The following is a 6,000-nucleotide window of genomic DNA, read 5'->3' as shown; positions in this document are numbered from 1 at the left end:
GGCAGGTGAGAGGCGGCGGCCGCGGCGCCATCCCGTGGCCGGAGCCCACGGAGCCTCGGCGGGGCGAGCCCGGCCCTCGGCGGGAGCCCCGCGCCCCCTCCCCGCCCGCGCTGCGAGCGTTCGGCCGGGGCTTACCCCTCCCTCCTTCCCTCGCTCCGTCTCATTATATAGGGCTTTATGCGGAACATCTGTAAGGGAAGGCAAAATAAATGACAACACTTTTACACCACTTCCTACTTAACTTCTCTTTTTATGTGGCTGTTCTGGATTTTCCGATGCTTTGTACTGCTCGAATCTTGTTTGGATGTTTGTACATATAATACTCTGCCCACTCTAGCTCTTGGGATGGGCTTGTCTTGTCTGTTCTTTCTCTTTTCCCCCTCTCCCACCCCCGTCCCTGTGTGCAGAAGCTTCACGATCTGCTCTGCTTACTTCGCTGTCGGGGGACGAGCAGCAGGGTTTGTGAGCCGGGGCAGGGACAAGCGGCTCCGCAAGTGTCGGACATTAATCACACCTTGTCTTTGCAGAAGGTGAGCTCCAGGCACTATGCACCCACTTATTCGCTCTTCAGATTCCCCCTTCTCCCTCCAAGCCGTCGCCTTCCTGTCTCCACTGAACAGCATTTTTCCCTGACCCGGGATCCGGACAATTGTCCTAATGGTATTTAAAGAAAACAAGGATTAAACATTCATTAATGCTTTTCCCCCTTATTTATACGGTAACATCAGAAAGTTGAGTGCCCCGAGCCCGGAGTGTGTGTCAAGCCTCACTCTAAGGAGAAAAAAGCTGTTTAAGGGGGGTGGCTCCCACGGACCACGACGTGATTTGGGCTCCTGAATGCTCCTGATGAACAAGAAACCAATTTTCGGGGGGAATTAATGCTCCCAACACCCCCGAGAAGCGGTACCAAAATAAGCAGAAAGTGGCTGTGCTCTGTGAGAGGGCATTTCCTTCCTTATCCCGAGGATCAGGAGCGATGCCCCGGCTCCCCGTCTGTTTTATCCTCCCCCATCTCCTATCTACCTGGACTCATTCCTGCCCGCCGCCGCTTTTCCGAGACGGCTGGTGAGCATTTTAGCTTCCCCTTAAGCCCATGCCATTAAAGAGGCGGCTGAAGCAACAGGTGAGCGGGGAGTTTTCAGGGGTAGGAGGTGGCGGCCCGTAGCCCCGCGGGGGCTGCCGGCACCGAGCCGCCCAGGCGCGCATCGACCGCGGGGAGAGATGCTCCGCGCCGCGGAGCCCGGCGCCGGGCCGAGCCCGATGGCTCCCTAGCAAAATCTCCTGCGGTGAAAAAAAAAACCACCCAAATCTTTCCCCTCTAATCCCAGTTAGAGCAAGGCGAAGGAGCCGCTCCGGGAAGAGCAGCAAGAGCTGCACAAATGCAGTTTACACCTGCGACGCGGAGCTGGTTGTATTTTGCTCCGCTCGGCTTTAATTGGAAATCTTTTCCGTCTGCCCCAACTCCCGGATCATCTGGGTTTAATAAATTTTCGCAACACTCCTGCTGCTCCAGAGAAACGCTGCGGCAGAAGCCGGCTCTGCCCGCGTTTCTGAATCCCAGCAGAACAGTAATTACAGCAGGCGCAAGAGGGACTGGGACTTATTTTTGGTCCAGGTGAAAGAGTGGAGAGACGAGGAGAGAGAAACCTGGCCGTGAAATGGGGGCTGTGAAGCTCAGAGATGTATACACACGCACATGCATCTATGTACAGAAAAGCAAAGAGCAAGTGCAAGATCGAAAGCAGAGCCCGGCTTTGCTGCAGCCACGTGTGCCATTAAAAGCAAATAATTCAAAGTACTTTTAAACTATAAAAACATGGGATCTTTCCCCTTCTGTTACTTTTTTTTTTTTTTTTTTCGGGGGACAGGGGGGAAGAAGGATACAGATCCCCGCCTCCACTTCTCAGATGACCTAGAAGGACCGGTTTTTTCACCTTCCCATGTGTGCGCATTTGCGCTTTCCAGAAATCAATCTGAAGTTTGTTCAAAATACCAAACTAAAATAAAACTGCGCTACAAAACCTCCCACGCCCCAGAGACAGAGAGGAGCCCCTGATTTATTTTTCTGCCATTAAAAAAAAATTATTATTTATTTCCCTCTTGTCGTGCTCCCCACGGAAATGATCTCCGGAGGGATTTGCTGCATCGTGCGTGGATGTGTAGAGGAGATTTTGGCGAAGCGCAGCGGGAGCCGGTGCCCCGACGGGCCGGGGGCTGGTGGCGGGGCTGCCAGCACCCCCCAAAGCAGGGGTGAGGGGCTGAACTACTGGCTCAGCCCCCGCGGGAAGGTGTCCCCTGGCAGTGGGGACAGCTGGGAAACGGTGGGGAAGGAGGAGAGGACTTTCTCGGTCCACCACACGCTGTGGAGTGCCGCTCCGAGGGAGCCCGCAGCCCCCTGCCCTGCACGTCGGGTGATGGTTTCAGGCTGACCGAAGCGGTGAAGTTCTTTAGAGAAATTCGCCAATACCCAAAAGTTTCCCAGGGCTGAGCTGGCACGTTTCAGCCGCCTGTTGCAGCTCCCGTTTGCAGGGAGGGCGGGTGAAGTCCTTCCCTCGCCCTTCGCAGGCAGATGCCAAGGGTCAAACGCACAGAGGGGCTCCACGAGAGGAAAAAAGCCCACGCTCCCAGCCTCCCCTTCCCGACCCGAACCTCCTAACTGGGACATTGAAAAAAACAAACAAAGCTCTTCCGTATTTCACACACCAAAAAAAAAAAAAAAAAAAAAAAAAATTGTGGAGTTTGTTAATTTAATTTGTTTTTTAAGCTGGATAATTTAGGATCTATTTCACGCGAGAAGGGAAGAGTGAAATAATGAAATTGTTGGGAACACGCTAACGCTGTGGGTGCCCACGGCTGCGCCCCGAGCTCCTCTGCTGCCCAGATGCTCGGGGAACATCCACCTTCAGCAGTTTTTCAGTCCCGCAGCCCGTGGCGGGAGGGAGCGGTGCCGGTGCGGGGTCCCGCTGCCTGCAGGGACGCGGCTCTGCCCCAGCCCGGCCGCTCGGGGCCGGGGCAGTTCACTCGGGCACGTCGGAGGCTCGAGGCTGGCTGGAGTTGTCCGCTGCCTCCTCGTCCCTTTCATGTATGCCCTGCCTTGGGGTGTGCGTGTGGGGGTTACAGCTCTTTAATTGAAACCTAGTAAAGAAAATAGTAATGGATACCAGGCTTCTATGGAGAATACGTGTCCGCGGCTGCATGATGAGTGTTAGTTCAGCAGACTTTAAGAAGCCGATTCTTCTTCCCTGTCATTTCTTTATTGACAGCAGCCCCTATTAGATTTACCATGTCCTTTTGCAACAGCTGGTCCTCCCCCCGCCCGAGGTATCAATCGATGACCGGGTGACTTGGTGGCATCTTGAAGACAACGGGAGCAAAGTGTGTGTCGGTGGCGGTGCCGGAGGCTGCCGGCTCCCCTCCTTGACCTGCAGCCAGCGTCTGCCGTGTGCCCGGTGCCGCTGAGCACCTCCCGGGCTCCGGCCCCGCTCCGGCCCCGCTCCGAGCCCCGGGGGAAGCTGCGCCGGGCCGGGGGGCGCGGAGGAGACGCCCGCGGGGCGTGTGGAGATGGGAAAGGCTCCGGTTCTGGGTTGTTAAAGAACACGGCTGATGGTCAAAGCAGATAAAATCGGTTTCTTTGCCGGGTGCTCTCGAGTGCCTTGTTCTACTGGGTCTGCGGGGAGGTGGGGGGGCAATGCCGCGTCTGGAGAGCTGGAGGGCTTCTGCGGGAGGAACCGGCGCTCCTTGGCCCTCTTGTTGTGTTGTGTGTGTGTTTAAATAATTGAATAAACGTATCCACTCATTCCCTCTTTCTCCCTCGCACGCAGAGACACAAAGACAGCATTGAAAAGATAGATCTGTTTGACTATAGGAAAGGACAATTAGCGCGACTTCCTGAGCGGCCAACTGGATGTATGGCTTGGGTATTAAAAACAAAACAAAAAAGAAGCCTTATCCAAATAGTGAACTCTATTTACAATTTCTGCTCGGCCAGCGGTGGTGGAAGCAGGAGGATGGGTGTAGAAAGGGCAAGGGAGGAAGCAGGGCTTTCATTTTGTTTCTGCCAGCAGCGCATTGGCGAGACGAGTAAGACCAGGGGATGGAAAGGGTCGCCAGATCTGTGAGTGCAGAAGGCGCTGGTTTGTGGCAAGCAGAAGCTGAATGGTGCAAAAAGGGCTCAGAAGAGGTAAAAAGGGATGTGAGCCTGGGAGGGAAGAGGTCCGGCCCCAAACCTTGCTGTGCCCTGACATGCCTTGGTCGGTGAGGCTGGGCCTGGCCTGAGGCAGAGGGGAAAGCTGCAGCAGGCAGCTCTGGGTGCTCCTTCATTTTCTTTTCCAGCCTGGGACAAAGTGGAGGCAACTGGAGAATGTCAGAGCAGCTGGGATGGGGATGGATGAACGCAGGTCTTGTGGGGAGGGGAGGAACTGGGGCAGGGCTGGTGATGGGAGCACCTGGAGCCCTGATGTTTTGGGCTTCCACCAGAGCCAGCAGCTGGCAGGATCTCGAGCAGGCTCTGGGTGCCCAGGAGGAGTGAGGGGAGTTGGGGGCTGTGAAGAGCTGCTCAGTGTGCTCACTGTGGTGACCCCGTGCTGGGGGACAGCACTGCCTGAGCCCGCAGTGGCTCTGCCACACTCAGGGCTGCACTGCTCCCACCAGGCTGGACCACGAGCAGCCTTCCTCTGAGGATTGCATCCCAGTGAGAGCTGGTGGAGGAGAAACCTCTCCAAGTGTGCTTTCCTCTCTTTTTTTCCCCCAGTATTACAACAAGCAGTGCTGGCTCTGGACTTCCCCGAACTCTGCAAAGCCCTCACCTTGTGTTGAGAAGAGGGCCTGATCCCCCTGGTGGGGATCTTCTGTTCACAGAGATGGGAACGGCCCCTTTGATTGCAGTGGGACACGATGGGGCTGAGCCTGCTCAGAGAGACACATGGGGCATTTCATTCTTGATATTTTTAATGTCTCACAATGCTTTTTTAGACTCCAGCAGGTTATTTTTTAAAGCTTTTGGGCCAGGCTTTCCATGAAATCCAATTTGCCATTGGAGGAAGCGTTCTGCCAAAGGGCAAGGCAAAGAACTGCTACAGTGGTTCCTCACTCTCCTCATAGCAGTTTGCATAATCCAAGTGTATGGACGAGCTCCCTAAGGGGCCTGCTCCATTACACTCGTGGCCTGCAGTGTCACTCCAGGATGGATCTGTGTCAACACGGCCCCCATCTCCTGACACCTTTGTGGGGCTGGGGAAGGGCCTGCCCGGGGCTGGGCACACTTTCCTTCGGCAGAAACATGCAATGACCACTCCCCAGATGCCCCCCGTGCTCCGGCCGGTATTTACTGCAAACCTGCCCAAGGAAACCAGCCCGCTGCGTTTTATTTCGGGTAAACACAGCGTGGCCACGCCGGGGTGTTGCCTTCTGAAGGGCTGCAGCGCTGTGGGAAAGGAAGGGAGGAGAGGGATAAATCCTGCAGGATGCAGAGCTGCTGGCACGAAGGATGGGTCCGGGCCCCTGGGGATGCTTGGAACAGGCAGCACATTAAGGAAATGCATAGATAGGATGCAAAACCTCACTTAGGCTGTGCACGTTGGCCCTGCTCACCATGCACCGAGGCTTGTTCTTTCCTGCAGAGCACCCAGCACATGGAGGGGGTGTCAAGGACACCTCAGGGGCTGCTGTCGGAGCGAGGATTGGCGGTGTGCTCCAGGGCACGAATCCCTCCCGGTGCCACACACCCACGGCACATCTCTGCAGAGGCCGTGGAGCACGCACAGCCCCTCCACGCACGCACACACGCCTCGGAGCTGCTCCCGCAGGCCTGGGAGAGGACGTGTGGGCCCGAAAGCTGGGCTGCCTTTATTTTCCTCTTGCCTCCTTCCTCCAGCTGGCTCTTCAGGCCACCGGGAGAGAGCCAAAGCCTCTCTCCTCCCACACCTCCAACACATACGCATGGAGAATGCTCGCTGCAGCGCCGAGCTCTCGTGCAAACGCTAAAAGTTGCTTAGGAGGGTG

This window comes from Motacilla alba, chromosome 15 (genome assembly GCF_015832195.1).
Source record: "Motacilla alba alba isolate MOTALB_02 chromosome 15, Motacilla_alba_V1.0_pri, whole genome shotgun sequence".
Classification (NCBI taxonomy): domain Eukaryota; kingdom Metazoa; phylum Chordata; class Aves; order Passeriformes; family Motacillidae; genus Motacilla; species Motacilla alba.
This window is presented reverse-complemented; position numbering follows the sequence as displayed.